This window comes from Ornithorhynchus anatinus, chromosome 9, assembly GCF_004115215.2.
Source record: "Ornithorhynchus anatinus isolate Pmale09 chromosome 9, mOrnAna1.pri.v4, whole genome shotgun sequence".
In the NCBI taxonomy this organism is placed as follows: domain Eukaryota; kingdom Metazoa; phylum Chordata; class Mammalia; order Monotremata; family Ornithorhynchidae; genus Ornithorhynchus; species Ornithorhynchus anatinus.
This window is the reverse complement of record NC_041736.1, coordinates 5,993,993-6,014,871: the sequence shown is the minus strand read 5'-3', so window position 1 is coordinate 6,014,871 and position 20,879 is coordinate 5,993,993.

Here is a 20,879-nt window from a genome sequence, read left to right as displayed (position 1 = left end):
CTGACACCCGTGCGCTTTCCAATTTTATTTATTCAGGGCTTACTGTGCGCAGAGCACTGTACTAAGCATTAGGCCACCCTACTTCTCTCAAGAAAAGTCAACGGTGACTTCAAGATCTTTTTTCCTGATCACAATTCTGATCTCACTCTCGCATCCTTGGACTTGGAATCAATGACAACAGCAATAATAATAATCATGATAATAGTAATCAATCAATGGGATCTTTTGAGTGCTTACTATGCGCAGAGCACTGTTCTAAGCTCTTGGGAGAGTACAACACAACAGAATTAGCAGACACATTCCCTGCCCATAATAAACCTCTAGACCGTGAGCCCGTTGTCGGGTAGGGATTGTCTCTATTCTGTTGCCAAATCGTACTTCCCGATCTCTTAGTACAGTGTTCCGCACACAGTAAGCGCTCGATAAATACGATTGAATGAATGAATAAGCTTACATGATCATAGTAAAAAAACTAGAAAACGTGGTATTTGTCGAGCACTTACTCTGGACCAAGCACCGCACTAAGCATTGTGTAGATGCAAGATAATCTGATTAGAAACAGTCCTCGTTCCACACGGGCCTCAAAGTTTCAGTGGGAAGGAAAACGAGCGTCAAATTCCCATTTTACTGATAAGGAAACCGAGGCGTAGAGAGATTAAGTGATTCGACCAAGGTGACGCAGTGGGCATTTTGGTAGAGCTGGGATTAGAACCCAGGCCCCTGCTCTTGCCACTAGGACACAACGTATTCCCTTCACTTGCTCTGGTAGATTAAAACGGATGCTATAGAAGAGGCCTCGCTCACCTGCAGTTCTGAATACCAGCCTTGGGGATTGTTAATCACAGGCAGGCTCAGAGGGCACCCACCCAATCAAAGGCCACTTCTCCCGAGACTATGTACTGAGCACTCCCCCCGACCCACAGACGCCCTCTGAAATCTCACTGCTAGAAATTCAAAGACCGTACCCGGCTTTCTCACTGCCCCTTGCCACGAGCTGTATCCAGATGACATTACGCTCCCCTGAAGGTTTGATTTAAGTCTGGGTGACGTGCATCTTCTAGTTGTTATTTCCCTTGATGTGTGTTCAAGCAGCATCCCCATCTGTTAAAACTTTTGAACTTTTCTCTGCTTTTTAAGTCCCCCCCCTTTTTTTTTTTGGGTCAGGACATTTCTTAATGCAATATTTAACGTGGCAATCTTAAGGGACTTTCCGTGATTGAAGAGAGGATCTTCATCTTGACAGCTTAATGCATTTTGCATCGCGATGGCACCACGGTCTCGGCTTCCTGAAGGGAAATTCTACGTTGGATCTCGAAGCTTCCTCCTTTCTCTCTGGGAATTCTCGGTCGGCTTTATTCTCTTCTTTCTGGGGGGGGGGTGTCTCTTGAGTTGTCTCCGGCCCCTTTCTGGGCCCTCCCCTCCATCCAGGCTCCGGGCCGGGGGAGAATGCTAAACCCTACTGTGAGGGAGTAACGGTTTCTGGGAAAAAACCGATGTTGTCATCTCTTTAGAGCAAAACACTGTTCCCCTGGTGTGGACCTGCTTGCACTGTGGCTACCAGGCAGGAGAATGTCCTAGGGACCTTTTTATTTCATCGTATTTATTAAATTTTACTAAGTGCCAGGCCCCGGACTGAGCGCTGAGGTAGTTGCAAGCTAATCAGGTCGGACACTTTCCCTGTCCCACGTGGGGCTCGCAATCTTAATCCCCATCTTACAGGTGAGGTAACCGAGGCACAGAGAAATGAAGTGACCCACCTGAGATCGCCCCGAAGATGAGTGGCGACAGTGGTATTAGAACCGTGGGCCGTCAGACCCCCGGGCCCGTGCTTTATCCACTAGGTCACGCTGTTTCTCTGTTTCTTTGCCTGCTGCGAGACCTTGGACAAGTCACCTGTGGTGTCGCCTTTATCACTCTATGAGCCAGGAGGCCTGGTAGGGTTTGGATTGGAATACCGGCCGGGGGTGACCCATTCGAGAAAGACGTGCAAGTAGCATGACGTGCTGAGGTCGCGGGCACCATTTTGTAGAAGAACCCTGGGGCAACAGCCACGGAGAAGCTAAGCGACCTGTCCGAGGTCACGCGGCAGACAAGTGGCGGAGCCGGGATTAGAACCCAGGTCCTTCTGACTCCCAGGCCCGGGCTCTAACCACTACCCCGTTCCTCTGACTCCCAGGGCCATGCTCTCTCCACTAGGCCACGCTGCATCTCATCAGTAATGCAAGGGGTGTTGGCCAGATTTCGACCAGGGAGTGGAATCCAGCCTTGGATTTTGACAGGAAGTTCGTTAGCTCCAGCCACCAGCACAGTGACCTGTTTTACTGACCGCATTCGCTCCGGGGGATTCCGTCTGGCTTACTGAAACCACCTCGGAGTTGACGGGCAGCGTTGTCGGCTGTGTGTTTCTCCTGATATTTACCTCACCCTGGAAGTCAATGCCGAGTTTATGAACGAAATGAAAGTCCTTGGCAAAATCCACGGTTAAAGAGCACTATGACACAAACTTGAAAACATTCCCGAAGATCAGAATCTTAATCCTCACACCTGTATCTAGTTCTGAATGTCCCAGGCAGCGACCCCTTTCCTGTGAAATGGGGATGTTGGATTTTACAGCTGCAGGAAGTTGAATCCTTCTCTCGATTTATCCTTAGATCACAGGCCGATCCGGCGGGGGTCAGCTGGTCAACCCAAGACGACTCCGATCTCGACAATTCTGAAGGGATGGTGCTTTGGTCTGTTCAGATTTATGATCGAGGGGCAGTGATAAAATCCTTCCAAAAGAAAAAATAAATATAGGCTGTAATCCTCCAATTTGCCCTCCCAAGGCCTTTTTATCAACCATGTCAGATTTACCAATAAACTGGAAAAACCTCTTCGAGAAAGCGTACTTAAATCGGGCTTTAATTTTTCATGATTTCCCTCTGGAAGGCGGATGGCTGACATGATGTCTGGGAATGCGGAAGTAACCTTCGGCCGTTGAGAAAGAAGCGTGGCGGTTTGGCTCAGAGTTGGGACGGGAGGGAAGCTGGAATTTAGGAAGTAAGGAGAGGGTCTGCATTTCTTTCTTCCTTCTGGCTGGAACTCATTTTAGTGTCTGTCTCTTCTGTTAGACTGTAAACTCCTTGAGGTTAGCGATCGTGTCTCCTAATTCTCTTGCACCCTCCCAAGCGCGTAGTACAGCGTTTGGCATATAGCAGGCGTTCAGTAAATATTCCAGATTGCAGAAATTTTGCAGTTGGTTACAGATTCCCTCTAGGTTCAACTGACACATAATAATAATAATAATGATAATGATGACTATGGTGTTTATTAAACCCTCACTGTGTATCTGGCACTGTGTATCTAGGTTCTGGGCTGGAGACAAGCAAATAAGGTTGAACACAGTTCCCGTCCCACATGAGGATCACGATCTTAATCCTCATTTTACAGATGAGGTAACTGAGGCCCAGAGAAGTGAAATGACTTGCCTAAGGTCGCACAGCAGACAAATGGAATAGCTGGGAGTTAGTAGACTGCTCCCCAACAAGCTGACAGTCTAGATTAGACCGGGCGCCCGTCGAAGGGCAGGGACCGTCTCTATCTGTTGCCCACTTGTTCATTCCAAGCGCTTAGTACAGTGCTCTGCACAGAGTAAGCGCTCAATAAATACTATTGAATGAATAGAGGAGGAGCTTAAAGTAAGCGCTTAACGAATACCACAATTATTATTAATATTACTGATAATAATCCAGTGCTTGAACGGTGCTTGGCACACAGTAAGTGCTTAACAAATACCATAATTATTATTAGTATTTTAATTATTATGAAGGACAACTGAATAGAAACATGTGTACATATAGCACACTGTATATACAGTTGTACTTTGCAAGGTGTCCCAGAATGCTGTTTGACGCCAACGCTGTATAACTCCTACCCCCTTCCATTCGGACGGCTGTTACGGCTCTTCTACACATATAATAATAACGATAATGGTACTTGTTAAGTGCTTAATATGTGCCTAGCAATGTTCTAAGCACTGGGGTAGATGCAAGTTAATCAGGTTGGGCACAGTCCCTGTCCCACATGGCGCTCACTCTTAATCCCCATTTGAAAGATGAGGAAACTGAGGGACAGAGAAATGAAGGGACTGGCCCGAGGTCACACGACGGACAAGTGGTGGAGATGGGATTAGAACCCAGGTCCCTGGTCTATCCACCGAGCCGCTCTGCTTCCCATACGCTAAAGGCGATCCCAAGGATCGTGGAAGAGCTGGGTCACTTTGATTCTGACTTGGCTAGGGAAGAAAAAGAAAGGTGAGGTTGCCAAAAAGAAATAAACCGGGTCCTCAACGAGTTTGTTGCGATCTAGCCGTGTCTGAGAGAGTCCTCCAACCCAACAAGTGTCTCTCAGCTTTATTCTATCGCAGGGGTGGAGAATCCTTTTGTTTCCCAGCTGGTAATCGGCTCATACCTTCCCACATAAGTATTGTTAGCGGCCTAATTGTATCGTTAACTCCACCCGGTACAGATGCTATTCTTATTCCCGCAGATGCCTGATCTTTTTAGAAACATAATAAGGTGATTGCTTAAATGTTAAATAGAGGCAAGGTCTCATTCAACCCTCGAGTGATCACCTTATTGCCTGAAAGCCTCTGTCATCAATAAGGGGATAATTCTTCTCTCAGGATTTGCCTTGCCTCTCCTTACCATCAGTCGGAGAGAATCGGGAATTACGTGTTAAAAGCATCATGATCCTTGCGGTATTTGTCAAGCACTTATTATGTGCTAAGCGTTGTACTATGCACTGGGCTAAGAGAGAGAGAGAGAGAGTGAGCGAGAGATGACACAAGAATACAAGGTCATTTCACGACCAGATCAAGGACCCGTCTATTCCCCACACTGTCTCTGATAGCGCCGACAAGATTCTCGCAGGGCTGCCGGCCGGTTGCCTCTCGTCACCTCCACCCCGCCGTTTAATAATCCAAATTTTCCCTCCACATCCCAAACGAGATCGTATTTACGATCCTTCAAGCAGGGATCGTGCCATCCCAAGAGCTCATCACGGCGCTTGGCGATCAGTCAGTCAATCAGTGGTATTTACTGAGCTCATACTGTGCGCAGAGCGCTGTACTAAGCTCTTGGGAGAGTACGGTACGGCAGAGTCGGTAGATGTGTTCCCTGCCCACAGAGGGCTTACAGTCAACACTCAGTAAATGCCCGTGACTGATTGATTCTTCTTAGTAACCCGCGACCTGCTCCTCCTTGAATCTCTCCTCTTCCCATCCTGCAGACGCTTCTGGCTTGCACAGTTTCTTGAGGGTGAGATGTATTTGTGTGTACAGGTGTGGTAGAAAAGGCCATCTGAATGACGGCCAAGCGGAAGGGGTTTCGGGTCCTGGCTCTTTCCCGCCCATCTGCTGTTTGATATTCTCCTTTTGAGCGTCGTGATCTTTCCGACGTCTCTTTCTGGAAAAGAGCCCTTGGTTTTTTGATCGTGCCTCCTAGCGGCAGTTGGCTGGGCTCCTGCAGCATTTGAGGTTGTCAAAAAACAGATCCCACAAGCTAAAAACAGCCACAGGCCAAGTAAATTCCCTTTCCGTGTAAATCCGGGAGGCGATTCCCTTGGGCTGGAAGAGAGTCTTTGAAACAGGACATTGGTCTGCTACAGGGCTTTGCCAAAACTGCTCTCTTGACTCCTTTCAAAGCTCTTCTGAAAGCCACTTCCTTTATCAAGTCCCTTCAAATAACTTCAGGCCTGTTATGATGATGCTAACCCTTGCAGCCTGCTTAGTATTCATGGGCATATTATCCTCCCCTATTTTTTTATGGAATTTAAGTCCTTACTATGTCCCAGGCGCTGTTCTAAGCGCTGGGGTCGATCCAAAGTGATTAGGTTGGACACAGTCCGTGTTCCACGTGGGGATCAGAGTCTCCATCCCCATTTTTCAGATGAGGTGACCGAGGCACAGAGAACTGAAGTGACTTGCCAAAGGTCACACGGCAGACAAGTGCCGCAGTTGGGATTAGAACCCAGGTCCTTCTGATGGCCAGGCCTGTGTTCAGAAGGCCACACTGCTTCTCCGCTTCTCCTTTTCCTCTCCTTCTTGCCTCTCTTTCCGTTCCTCTCCCCTCCCCTCTCCTTTCTTCCATCCTCTTCCCCCTCCTCGCATGCTCGGAGACATTTCCCGAAGGATTCATCGAAGAGGTCTTAAGTAGAAAACTGGGTCCACAGACACGAGGCAGAACACAAGCGAGACCCTCAGTTTGGATCGGGTTTGGCCACACACAGGGTCCAGTGATTTCTTCTCCAAAAGGAACGTCTTTGCACTCCCCGATTCACGTTTGGGTTGAAGACCAGAGGACCTCGTTGCTGTTACTCCCGGATGCAGGGTAGAGGGCTCCGAACAGCTGGGAGTGTGGTGTGGAGGACAGTTTATTTAAGCCCCTCCTCCTGCTAGTTATATTTAATAATAATAATAATAATAATAGTAATAAAAATGATGGTATTTGTTATTTGCTTCCTCTGTGTCAAGCACTGTTCTAAGTGCTGGGCCGGATACAAGATAATCAGGTTGGACACTGTCCTTGTCCCACAGAGAGCTCACACTCTAAGTAAGAGGGAGTACTCTTTTACTCATTTTACAGATGAGGAAATTGAGGCACGGAGAAGTTGTACTTGCACCCTTTATTCACTCCTCCCCCAGCCCCGTAGCATTTACGGATATAGCACCAAAAATATATTTATATTAATATCTGTCTCCCTCTCTAGACTGTAAGCTCATTTTAGAAGGGAATGTGACTACCAAGTTGGTTACATTGTACTCTTCAGAGGGCTTAGTACAGTGCTCCGCACACAGCAGGCACTCAATAAATGCGATTGATTAATTAATTGATTAAGTGACTTATGGAACGGTGGAGCGGGCATTCAAACCCAGCTCTCTGACTCCCAGCGGCGAGAGACTATGAATCACTAAATTTTTGCACCCACTATCCAACTCCGTGGAAAGGTTCGGTCAGGAAGTAGGTTGAATCCAAGACAGGGTTTGGGGATTATCGGCGGATGTGGTTTATCCACACTATCAATTTTTAAAAATGGCAACAACTCAGCTACCTCCAAAATAACAAACCTCATACCACCGAGGCAAGGCACGCCCTCGGTGGTTTCGATGGATCAAAAAGTCTTCTAAAAAAGCCTCATTTATCAAATTTGGGATTTTAGGCTCGTCTTGCTAGTACGTTTCAATTTTGATCTGAAACTGCAAAATCTGGAAAATCCCACGGATAATAGTAATAACGATACTTTCATTTGAACAGTGACTTTTTTTGTTTGCTTTTCCCCAGTCACTTCAATATCATTTCATCCTTCCAGCCTCCCTGCTGGGTAAGGACAGCATCGTGACTTCCATTTTATAGATGAAGAAACGGCGGTACGCGGAGGGTGATTAACCGGGCTGAGGTCCTTCAGCGGTCCCCTGGAGAGCTGGGACACAAACCCAGGTCTTCTCGCTCTCAGAGCCATACTCCATTTCCACATGCTGTTCCCTAATCCATAGCGCTGCCCTCTGCTCTGTGAAAAAGAAATCCATTCTCACTTGGCCAGAGACAGGGAGAAGCTAGTTCCTCTCACTTCATTAGACCGAAAGTGGATATGGAATAAGGCAAAAAAAATATTGATTAAGCTGTGGTCTCAGAAAAAGGAGGAGGCAAAATTTCGACTACGCATCTGGGAGGTGGTTTTGGAGCTGTAAGGCCCAGGTATAATCTTTTTTCGAATGAGCTTTCTCTACTCTTAATTTTTTTTTAATGGTGTTTCTTAAGTACTTACTATTTGCCAAGTACCGTACTAAGCGCTGGGGTAGATACAAGACAGTCAGGTTGGACGTAGTCTCCCCCATGGGGCTCATAGTCTAAGTAGGAGGGAGGAGGATTTAATCCTCATTTTCTAGATGAGGAAACTGAGGCGCAGAGAAGTTCAGTGACTTGGCCAAGGTCACCCTGCAGGAAAGTGGTGGAGCTAGGATTAGAACCCAGGTCCTCTGAAACCCTCGCCTCCCAGGCCTGTGCCCTTTCTAGTAGGTGAAGCTCTTCCTCCAAAGCTTCTCAGAGGAGCAGTGGTCCCTCCACAGCAGCAAGAAGCAGAGGTGTGGATTAGTGGAAAGATAACTGACCTGGGAGTCAGAGAACCTGGGTTCTAATCCCCACTCTGCCATTTGTCCGCTGTGTGACCTCGGGTAAGTCGCTTCACTTCTTTGGGCCTCAGTTGTCATCTGTAAAATAGAGAATAAGACTGTGAGCCCCATGTGAGCCCCAACCTGAGTAGCTTGTATCCACCCCAGCGCTTAGTACGGTGCCTGTCACATAATAAGCCCCTTACAAATATTAAAAAAAAACCTCAGACATTTCCCAGACTCTGAGGCTCCCCCACCCAGGGAGCCCCCTTCTCGGCTTCCAGGATCAATTGAAGGGTCACCTCGTCTCCTTGCCAGGGAGACGGTTTCCCCTTCCCTCCCCGGACCGGAACTTGATGGGCGACGGAGTCGTTCCTTGCCCGGAGGCCGAAAACAAGTCATCCTCTAAATGCAGACTTGGCCGAAGCCAACCCTCATGGACCAGAGCCACGGTCGAGAACGTCTATTTTCTTGACGGAGGACGGCCCGCCGTGGAGCCGGTCCAGGTTCAATCGCTCAGGCTGATCTCGGCTTCGGTCGACTCGAGCCCGTGGGAGGTTAGCTTTCCTCAGTGCGTCTCCCTCCTTCCCCCCGAACTCAGGGAGAGCTCTGAAGTGAAGGAGTGAAGTCCCTGGGCCTGGTCCAGATAGGTTATTTCATTGACTACGATGCCAAGGAGACAACCTCCAGCTAGAAATAGAACTGAGGCACAGTAAAGGGGGCTTCCGTGGGTCGTCGAAGATGACGCTACTTGTGATGACGTTATCACTCAAGGGCGGGATTTATTTTGAGTCATTCATTCATTCGGTCATACTTATTGAGTGCTTACTGTCTGCAGAGCGCTGTACTAAACGCGTGGGAGATCACACTATAACAATCTAACAGACACGTTCCCTGCCTACGAGGAGCCGCTGTGGAGGAGAAAACCAGAGCTGGATAGTCAAGAAGCGGCGTGCCCTAATGATTAAAGAATAGGCCCGGTAGATGGAGGATCTGGGTTCTAATCCTGGCTCTGCCACTTTGCCGGGTGACCTTGGAGGTGAAGTCAGTGCTTTTGCATCCCCACCCCCTCGACTTCGTTCCCGGGCTAGGCCTCTGGCAGGACCGGAAAGCTTCCAAGCAGGATCGTAAGCTCTAGATTGTTAGCTCACTGTGGGCAGGGAATGTGTCTGTTTTATTGTATTGGACTTTCCCAAGTGCTTAGAGCAGTGCTCTGCAAACGTAGGTGTTCAATAAATACAGTTGACTGAAAAAGGGACCAACCTAGGGCCTGTCAGCACACTGAAGTCTTCCTACACTCCCAACCCCCATCCCACTATCTCCACCTGCTAAAGCCCCACCCTTTTACCATTTTTCTTATGGTATTTGTCAAGTGCATACTACGTGCCAGGCACTGTACTAAGCACTGGGGTAGATACCAGGTAATCGGATTGAAAACAACCCCCCCTTCCCACATGCGCCTCACAGTCTAAATCGCCATTTTTCAGATGAGGATTCTGAGGCCCAGAGAAGTGAAGCGACTTGCCTAAGGTCACCCAGCAGACACCAAGAGCTTAGTACAGTGCTCTGAACACAGTAAGCAATCAATAAATATGACTGAATGAATGAAGTGGCAGAACTCGGGATTAGAACCCAGGTCCTTCTGACTCCCAGGCCTGTGCTCGATCCATTAGACCATGCTGCTCCTCTCCCAACAGTAAACGCCCCTTCGATATGACTGACTGATTTATTGAATGATTCTCGGCCCCCGTTCATCATAGAAAAGCCAAGTTTGGGACTTGAATGGATCGGTTGAGCGACTCGGTGACTTTGGGGCCATCTCGCAGTGCCAATCAGGGCCGATCCCCTGGAGGCCGGCCTGGTTCGTCTCTAGAAAGGATGGCTAGACTTTCTTCGGACCCGAAAGCTTCCCGACCTCTTGGGAGTTTAGGCAGGCACGGGCGAATGTTTCGTGAAGGGCCAGGCTGGCCAGGAGTGCCCAGCTGTAGGTGATTAATAATCAAACCACGTGGCTTCCGTGCTGGGGGGTCGGGGGGTCGGGGAGGGAGCCGTCCATTTCTCTCTTTAGCACTGAACGCTGCGTGTGAGGTTGCAGGTCTTCCCAGCAGACAGGGAGGGGAACGGCTGAGGGATTGCTACGCTCAACAGCTTTGGAAAATCTGAGGCTCTTGGGAATGCAGGTTTCAGTTTTGGCAGAACCAACTCATCCTTCCCGGGGCCATAAATTTCCTTCCCGACTCTGCTTTGCAATCCGGGAATCTTCGAGACGGGGTCCGTCCCCCTCCTGCAAAGGAATTAAAGGTCCGGGAGCGCTCCATTTTTTTTTTTTTTCTGAAACATCACGTATATCCTCCTCGAAGGGGCTGTCTTCAATGTTCCCCCTCCTCTCTGCTGAACACCGCCTGTCAACCGCTTCCTCTTCTCTGCCTCTAGATGGTTGGAGTTGCCTTTCGAAGGCAAGTTTTCCCCTCTGCAGTACAACTCAGCTTGCTGTCCCGGTCAGGAAACTGACTCAGGCTGGGGTGAACTCTTGTTCGGAACTGGGCCTTGAGCGAGACATCTGGATCTGCCTTCTCTTAGATGGAGAGTGGACCAGATGTGAAGGTTGTGTTAAAATGACTGTGGTATTTACTGACAGCCCCGTATACTGAACCCTTTGGAAAAAGCACAGTAGAAACTTGAGACAATTTCCATGCCCTCGAAAGGCTTACACTTACACGGGGGAGACTGACCTAAAAAATACTCACAAAAAGAGTAAATTTTGCTTTCTGTAGTCAAAAAGGAATGGCACGGATCCACACGCCATAAAGAGATAGTAATGCTTTTTGAATTAAATTTGACATTATTCTTCCTTCCTACCACTATATTAGTTCTATACGAGGTCTCTTCCCATCTGAGACAATGTCCTAAGGTATTAATGTGAATAAGCGTACTTTTTTTTTGCACTTACTATATGCCAGACACTGTACTAAGCACTGAGATGGAAACAAGATAATTAGGTTGGACACAAGCCATGTCCTTCATGGGGCTCACAGTCTTAATCCGCCTCATCATTATTTCGCAGATTGAGGGAACTGAGGCACAGAGAAGTTGGGTGACATGCCCAAGGTCACGCAACAGACCAGAGGCAGAGTCGGGATTAGAACCCAGGTCCTCTCACTCTCAGGATCGTGCTCTATCCATTAGGCCACGCTGCTTCTCAGTGTATTTCCATGTCTTTGTTACGCTCTTCACTGGTTCCATGACAGGGGAGCAGAGCGCTAACTAAGCAGAAAGACAAGTGAGAAGGTGATGACTAGAGCATAATTTCTCTTATGAAATAACGTAATGTGCATTAGTGCCTTCCCAAGATCTAAATAATTGACCTAAACGATATAAGTATATTGAAAATAGTGACGAAAACTTAACGGATAGGGTTATACGATCAAACGGTAAAATATTTTAAAATAGGCGTCTTTTACGTGTACACATGTAAATACTTTCAAAGTGTTATTCTTCAGAGTTTATTCAGTAAAAAGGGTTATTTTGCTGATACACTAGAGATGCAATTAACTCTGCAAAATAGATCTGTCCTTATCTAATGTTCAATGGAAATGGGCTTTTAATCGTTCTGATCAGATCAGTCTGAGCACTTCGAAGGTCAGAGAGGGGAGGAAGAAAAACATTCAAGTCACGGTAGACTTTAGGGAATCGGGGAGAGCAAGAATTCAGTAGGGCATTCTGGAAAAGGTGCTAACAGAAGGGGGTTACCACAGGAGCGTGTGTTGAAGGATATAAGTGTGTGTATATCTGCAGGTATACCTTCACATACAGGTACACGTCTTTTTTTTTTAAAAAAAGAGATATAAGTGCTTGCTATGTGCCAGGCACTGTAATCATAATAATAATTATGGTATTTGTTAAACGCTTACTATGTGCAGAACACTGTTCTAAGTGCTGGAGTAGATACAGGGTAATCAGATTGTCCCACGTGGGGCTCACATTTTTTTAATCCCCATTTTTACAGATGAGGTAACTGAGGCACAGAGAAGTGAAGTGACTTGCCCCAGGTCACACAGCAGACAAGCGCCGGAGCCGGGATTAGAACCCACGACCTCTGACTCCCGACCCCGGGCTCTTTCCACCGAGCCGCGCTGCTTCTCCACTAAGCACTGGGATAGATACAAGCTAATGAGGTCGGACACAGTCCACGTCGCATATGGGGCTCACGGCCAATCTCCATTTTGCAGATGAAGTAACTGAGGCCCAGACAAGTTGAGTGACTCGCCTAAGGTCACATAGCAGACAAGTGCCGGAGCCAGGCTTAGAACCCGGGTCCTTCTGACTCCCGGGCCTGGGCTCCAGCCACGAGGCCACGCTGCTGCTCTTTGGTGTGGAGGTGACGCCTCTTGACCGGAGGAGATCCCTTGTTATGGGGTTTCTCTGCTTCGGAGAGGGGATCGCCTGTGGCTGACGACGTTGACCACCTGTGCTGGAGAATGGCCACATCTGTACTTCTCTTTCTGCTCTTTCCATCCAGCTTTTGACTCACACCCCCCGGCCCCCTCGCCCTCCCCATCTCTGTTTGAAAAAAAGAAGCAGCGTGACTCAGTGGACAGAACATGGGTCAGAAGGACCTGGGTTCTATTCCCAACTGCTCCACTTGTCTGCTTTATGACACTGGGCAAGTTATTTAACTTCACCGAGCCCCAGTTACCTCATCTGTAAAATGGAGATTAAGAGTGTGAGCCCCGCGTGGGACGGGCACTGGGTCCAACCCGATTGACTCGTATCTAACCCAGTGTTTAGAGGAGTGCTTGGCACGGAGTAAGAACTTAACAAATACTATAATTATTATTAAGAAAGTCGGCCTATTTCCGGTGGCCCCCGCCCAGCCGGCAGCTACTATTTCCCAACGGTCCCACTTCTTCGCTCAAATACCCACGCACACGCACACAAACACAAGAGCCCAGGCCAAGGAATGCTTCTTGGGGTGACTTCAGCTGGCGATACAGGTTCTTTAAATTCTCTTCCTACTGACAAAGAAATTCCGTGTTTAATCCCCTTTCACGACTTACCCGTTCCTCTGGCATATGGCGGGAAAGGACACTTAGGAGTGCCACAGGACACGTCCGTATCCCTCTGCTGAGTTTTTTGGTTGAGTGACTTGTTTTTTTTAATCACCTCCTTCCAGCCTCCATACTGCGCTCCTGATGGATTTTGCTGGAGGTTCTTTTTCTTAATGAAAACAGCGAAGGGCCGGAGAACAGCTCTGACACGTGTGACTGGCTGCAGTGGGGAATGCTGACGTCTCACTTTAAAGATGCCCACGACTGGGCTGTGTGTTTGGCTCTGGGACAGCTCCTCAACCTTCTGGAGGAAAAACAAAGCAAGATGGGGGACAAGATCCCCACTCTCCAAGGTCCCCAGTGATTAGAGAGCTGGGTGACCTTGGGTAAGTCTCTTCATTCATCTCGATTTGCCTTCACAGCGTCATGGGGTGGGGAAGAATGGGGCCGACACTACCTCTCCATTCGGACAAAGAAATGAAGGCCAGAGAGGATGAACAGCTTGCCCCATGTCACACGACGGCTCAGCTGCCGAGCCAGGGGCCAGAACCCAAGGCTCCCTCAATCGATCAATCAATCAATGCTATTTATTGAGCCCTTACTATGTGCACAGCACTGTACTAAGCACTTGGGAGAATACCATACACAGAGTTGGTTGACAACCCTGCCCACAATGGAGGCCTGTCCGTTCCGTCGCACAACCTCCCTCAAGAAGCTAGATCACCGTGAGCCCCCAGACACAGCAACAGTTCCCCGTTTTATGGAGGAGTTTGGGGTTCAAGAGATTCCCTACCATGTTGGGAGCAAATTGGAACGTATTTTAGGCTTGAGCAAATTCATTCTAGGAAACACTGCAACAGAGAACGTGACAACCCTCAAACGTTTGTCCTTGCAAGCTCCCTAGCTACCGGGGCCCCCCTCAAGGCATCTGCCAGGAAATAGATTGTCTCGGAGAGACCCCTTGGGTCCCTATTAAAAATTTCAAGCTCCATGGGTTTGACATTAACGGGCATAAGGTTGCAACCCACGGGAGACCAGTCCGGGCTATGAAAACATTGGTTCTGCTGAAGGAACAGGTGGGGAAATAGTCTTATTCGTCGGAGTTGCCTGCTGCTTGGGAAGCAGATGACATTGTATCCCGACTTCTGATTTATGAGTTAATATATATCCTCCTGCTTGGGAGAGGGGAGAAGTGATCGTCGCGTGGAAGGAAAAATTAACAACGTGAATGTGTCACGCGTCGTCTCCAGATAGAATCTCGTCTATCTCTCCGCCTACCCCTCGCCCACGTCTAGCCTCTGGCCTGGTACACTCTCCCTCCTCAAATCTGACAGACAGTTAGGCTCCCCACCTTCAATATTGAAGGCACATCTCCTCCAAGAGGTCTTCCCTGACTAAACCCTCCTTTCCTCTTCTCCCACTCCCTTCTGCATCACCATGACTTACTCCCGATACGCATCGCCCCCTCCACCTCCAGAGTATTTATGTACATATTTGTAATTTATTTATATTAATGTCTGTCTCCCTTTCAAGGCTGTAAGCTTGTTTTGGGCAGGGAATGTGTCTATTGTTTTATTGTATTCATTCATTCAATCATTTCTTGAGCTCTTCCTCTGTTCAGAGCACTGTACTAAGCACTTGGAAAGTGCATTCAGCATGAAAGAGAGGCAATCCCCACCCACAATGGCCTCACAGTTTAGAAGGGGGGAGACAGACATGAAAACAAGTTAACAAGCATCAATAGCATCAATATAAATAAGTAGAATTATAGATATATACACATCAAAACAAGTAAACAGGTCTTAATATAAATAAATGGAATGATAGGTAGGTACATATATTTACACAAGTGCTGTGGGGCGGGGAGGGGCGGTAGAGTAAAGGGACCGAGTCAGGACTTTGCGGAAGAGAGGGAGAGCTGAGAAAAATACTCCCCTAAGCGCTTAGTACAGTGCTCTGCACACAGTGAGCACTCAGTAAACGTAAGTGAATGAATGAATGAATGAATAGAATTTAGGATTGTCTGAAGGCTGCTGAGGGTTTGAACAGGCTTAACGTATTTCGAGCAATCTTTTAAAAAAAATTGAAACGTCATGCAGTATTGGAAACTTTCTTACTTTCTTTCCAAAATTTCTGTTTTAGATTAGAGCATCATTTGATTAGAATATAGTTACAGTAGTTACAGAGCAGGCGTATTGAACTCTTAGGAAAATAGATTTCAAGGTAGTGTTTTTCTTCGGGCTTTTTGTTTCACTTGGCAATCCAAAATTTGGTAGCTTTTTTATTTTGATGATGTAGATCTGGCCTACGGGTCTGGAAGTTATCCTGGGCTCTGCCTTCTCAACAGCTCTACTCTCCTTTGCCCTAGTTTTTCTCCCTGAAGCTCCTGAGGGAAAAATCTCCCCGACTAGACCCTAAGCAAGTTGAGGGCAAGGATCACCTCTACCAACTCTGTTGAACGGTACTCTCCCAAGTGCTAATAAATACTACTGATTGATTGATTATCAGTCGAGGTGATGGAGATGCCACGGAGCGCCAGGAGACTTAGTTGTCAACCGGCGAGATCGATTCAGCATGCCATTTTTCTTGTTTTGCCCGCCTCCTCTCTGCTATTTCATTTTTCACTCCGTTCACCGTTGCCTTTTTCATCCGGGGAATCGGAGCCCACCCCTCAACTTCATCGCTCCCCTTCTTAACTGGAAATCCCGTCTGGTGGCCGGAGCCTGACGCCGCCAAGCTAATCGTAGCCTTTGTCCCGGCAGACGGCGACGTTCTTTCGGGGGAGAGTCAGGACGGCCGGGTTTGCCCTCGAGCTTCGACCCCGCCGGGGAAGGCTCCAGTTCAGTTGAGGATGTGGTTGCGGTTGTGGACCGGGACCAGAGGGGCTGACGGAGCTGAGCTCGGCTTCGCTTGCTGTGGCTTTTGCTTATTTGGGGAGAATAAGAGGAGTGGTTTGTGGGGCTAGCTCCTTCTCTTGGGGGGGCGCTTCTGGTTGGGAAGGTGGGAGCAGAGTGAATTTAAGTCTCTGCGGAGCTGGTCATTAAAAAACCGGGTACTCGCCATGAGGCAAATCCCACCGGGAGAGGAAGGGGATTGGAGTCCGGGCTTTGAGAGGATATTGCTCCGGGCTTTCTCCCACCCCTGACCCTTATCCTGTTACTCACTGGCCCCCAACAAGATTGCGAGGCATCCACTGACAAAGCCCGGGCATCTGAGGAACCAAGAACCGTTCCAACCCGAGCTAATTGGCGAGGGCAGACTTTCCAGGAGGAAGTGGGTACTTTTGGAAGGGGATCTTTCAACAGCCTGCGGTCAACCTAACTGAAGGGGCCAAGCTAGTACTGGGCCTCCTAGAGAAACCCACCCACCTTGATTGACTGTCTGAATCTGGGGCTTTTTCCTTAACCCTACCCCCGATCAATCAGTCATTCAGTGGTATTTATGGAGCGGGTTCTTTGTGCAGAGCACTGTACGAAGCCCTTGGGGCAATAGGGTACAGCGGAGTTGATGGACCCGGTACCTGTCTTCACCTCTAGGGCAGAGCCGGAATTAGAACCCAGGTCGTCTGACTCCCATGCCCTTGCTCTTTCCACTAGGCCACCTCGATCCAGACTAATTAGGTTGGATACAGTCCAGGTCCCACATGGAGCTCACAGTCCTACTCCCCAACAGACGAGGTTACTGAGGCGCAGAGAAATAAAGTGACTTGTCCAAGGTCCCACAGTGGACAAGTGGCAGAAGCGGGACTAGAACCCAGGTCCTTCTGACTCCCAGGCCTGTGCTTGAATCCACTAGGCCACTGAGATGCAGAGTGGGCTGGAGTTGGCTAATTTATCCCCCGATGGTTCACATGCCTGAGGCAATCCTGGCACGAGCTAGTGGTGAGTCCTTGAGAAAAACTTGTGTTTGAAAAGAGTTGCTCTTTCTGAAAGCTGAGTGCTGAGTACATATGCTGGTCTGGCTGTTTATCGAAAAGGATGAAGAGCCTTAGCTGAGAGTGGGACTGGATAAACCAGAGAGTTAGTTCTTAAAGTATAGCAGAAGCTTCGATGACAGAGATACATAGTGTTCTTCCCACCTGGTTTCCTTCCCTTATCTCTTCTTCCATTTCGCTTTTATCCAGGCTGTGGCTTCTATGCACAGCTGCCTTCGAGAGTGAGAATCAAATTCTCAGCAGCCCCTGCCTCTCCATAGTGGAACGTCAGTTCGGCCCACACAGCAATGTAATAAGTCTATTTGAGATTGGGGAGTTAGCCAATTTCTTCCTAAAATGAGTTCTGAAAGTCCCGAGCGTACTGACTGTGGAGGTCTAGAAGTTTTTTGTCGTGGAAGCTGTCTCCGTAATAGCTACAGAAAGATCAGAAATGCAGAGCACCTTTTGCCTGATGAAATATTACCATCCAGTGTCTTACTAGAAGAAAACTGTGCCCGTTGAGAGTCAGAGGTCAAACCCTGCTCGTACAAAAAAGAATCAGTCAGTGGTATTTATGGAGCGCTTACTGTATGCAGAACATTGGGAAAATACAATACAAAGAGCTGGTAGACGCGTTCCTTGCCTACAACAAACCGCAATCCTGAGGCTTAAAAACAGGTGTGCTATGCCTTAATGTTGCAGCCTGCACTTTCTGGAACGGAGGAGGGGAGAGGGAGGGTTTGAGTGTGTGCGTGTGTCCAGGAGAAAGATCTTCTGATATTTTGCAGCCCTAGACCCTAATTCAGCCTGCTGCTTCACTCACTGAGGAGAATCAGAAGTATGGACAAAGATCTGGAGATAAACACTTCTTTCAAGGCTGGTGGGGCGGTTACCACAGCGACCAGTGAAGTCTGCCTCATGGAGTCATCGCTCGCCCAGGAAAGGCCAATTCCAGGTGACGGGGGGGGGCTTAGTCGAAGATGACATTGAAATTCGGTCTCCACGATACCCACCGGCCAATCCCGTATACCTGACCTTCATCGGTTTTCCTTATAGAGAAGCCCCCAATCTCATCTGAGGGGAGATTGCACTTTATGAAGAGATCAAGCGGGATCAAAGATCATCCAGTGAATGAATAGGGAGTGATAATCCCTCTCTGTGCTTTGCTTCCATTCATAAAATTGCTCGAGCAGATGTTAGCAGGACTTCACTGCGGAATAAATGCAGAACACAAGGGGCATTGATTATATATCTGGCAAGTAGTCATTAGAGGAAGACAATGAAGATAAAACCAGACCCACTCAGATTCTTTGTGAGACCCCAATGTATATCAAAAGGATAATTTACTGAAATAGAGGTCCAAAGTGTAAAGTTTCTCAGCTGTATCTGGCTATCGTTTGCGTGCCGTGTCAAAAATCACTAGCTGCTCCACACGATCTTGTGCATATCATTTTTCAAATTTGCAAATAGTTACTTTTAAAAATCCTATATCTAGAGTTGTGTCCATGTCAAATCATCTACTCGGGGTTAAAGGGCTCTCTCATGGTTATCTAAAAGAAAAAATAATTGGCTTTTGATTAAAAAGCTCCAGTATTGAGCAAACTCACAAGGAACCAGCGATTGAATCAGTTTGTCAGAGACCATCTGGGGTTGGGGCAGTAAAGATTGCCACCGTGCGCAGTCACTGGGCCAAACCTGGATTAGTTAATCAAAAGGTGGCCGGTGACAACCTCACATATACTGGACCCACAGGCACTATGATGTACCTTGTGTTACCCTGGGCGCACTCAGGTGCAGTGATATCTCATGTGTTACACCGGGCGCACACGGGAGCAGTGATGTCACATGTGTTACATATGTTACATCATGGTCTCTTACTATAACCCAGCTCTCACGTTTTGCTCCTCTAATATTGACTTTCTCACTGTGCCTCCATCTCATCCATCTCGCCGCCGAACCCTCACCCAAGTTCTGCCTCTGGCCTGGCACGCCTTCCCTCCTCAAGTCCAATAAATAATTTTTCTCCCCTACTTAAAAGCCTTATTGAAGGTACATCTCCTGCAAGAGGCCTTCCCTGACTAAGCCCTCCTTTACAGTCTAATAAAGGGGAAGACAGACACTAGATTGACACAGTCTATCGTATCCTCATTTTGTAAATGAGGAATATGAGGCTCAGAGAGGTTAAGTGACTCACCTAAGCGCACAGAGTAAGCCAGTGGTGGAGCTCCCTCTGTTCCCTCTCTGCCCCCCCTTCACCTCCCCTCAGTTAAGCCCCATTTCCCCCCTTTCCCTCTGCTCCTCCCCCCCCTTCCCTTCCCCTTAACACTGTACTTATTTGTATATATTTTTATTACCCTATTTATTTTGTTAACGAGGTGTACATCCCCTTGATTCTATTTATCGTGATTAAGTTGCTTTGTTTTTGTCCGTCTGCCTCCCCCGATTAGACCGTAAGCCCGTCGATGGGCGGGGATGGTCTCTATCTGTTGCCGAATTGTACATTCCGACCACTTAGTCCGGTGCTCTGCACATAGTAAGCGCTCAGTAGATACTATTGAATGAATGAATGAGTTGGGTCTCAAACTGGGTCTTCTGACTTCCAGACTCCAGTTCTTTCCGCTAGACCACGCCACCGCCCGTCTCCTCTAGTCGGTAAACTCGCTGTGGCTGGGGCTATATGGTTTATTGTTGTGTTGTATTCTCCCAAGTGCTTAGTAAGTACAGTGGCCCGCACACAGTAAGCGCTCAATAAATGTGATTGACCGACTGATTCACCCGCTGTGTCCGGAGCCGTAGTGCAATTTGGACGGCCCGTGGGGTGGCAGAACTGTTCGGCGGTCTGTCCGGGGGAATTCTGGTAGAATCTTGCCAGCGGTGGAGAGCGGTGAGATACCCCAGTAATTACCTCAGTCGGCGTCTCTCCTTTTCCCAGAGAACAGTTTTGGCAGGCCAGACACTGAATCATTTTAGCGGTGGAGACTTGTTAAAGTCAGAACTCCTCAGGATTTATCTCTTCTGTTCTTGGTGTCCCCTCTCACCCCCGGTCAGCCTTCAACGTGAAAATAACGGAAAAGTCCTCTCCTCTCTTGATACCATCAGAATATTATCTGATTATCCATTTGAGGAAAGGGTTACTGTGGCAACACTAACCTCCCCTTGCGTACGTATCCAAAATGGAAGGGAAAATAAACATACAGGGGCAGAGTTACTCAAGAGACTCTTCAGGAGGAAATCTTTGAGTTGGCCAGTGATAAACGACAAGGCAGACTAAGGGCGTATGCTCATGGGTAATGTGGACATCTGGCAGAATAATGAAAAATTGATTTGGCCAGATTAATCATTTAAATGCCAATACGTCCAACTGTTTGCAAATGGTCGAAGCTCTTAAATATTCCCTTCCTCCCCGCTGGCCTGATTCCAGCCGACTCCATCCCTTCCATGGGCCGGAATTCTTGCTTGATGCTTCCGTCTTCCCATCAGGTGGGTTGGTGGCCTCCGGGGTCACCGGGCCCTACCTGTCTTCTCTACTAAAGGGACTAGAAAGTTTGCTGTCCCAGAGTCCATAACAATTTCGGAATTGCCCTGAGGGGGTGAAAGCATACGAGACGAAAACGCAGACATACTACTGACTGTGGTATTTAAGTGCTTACTGTGTGCCAAGCGCTGTCCTTAGCTCTAGGGATAGATACAACATAATCAGGTTGAACACAATCCCTGTCCCACATGGGGCTCACAGTCTTAATCCCCATTTTACAGATGAGGTAACTGAAGT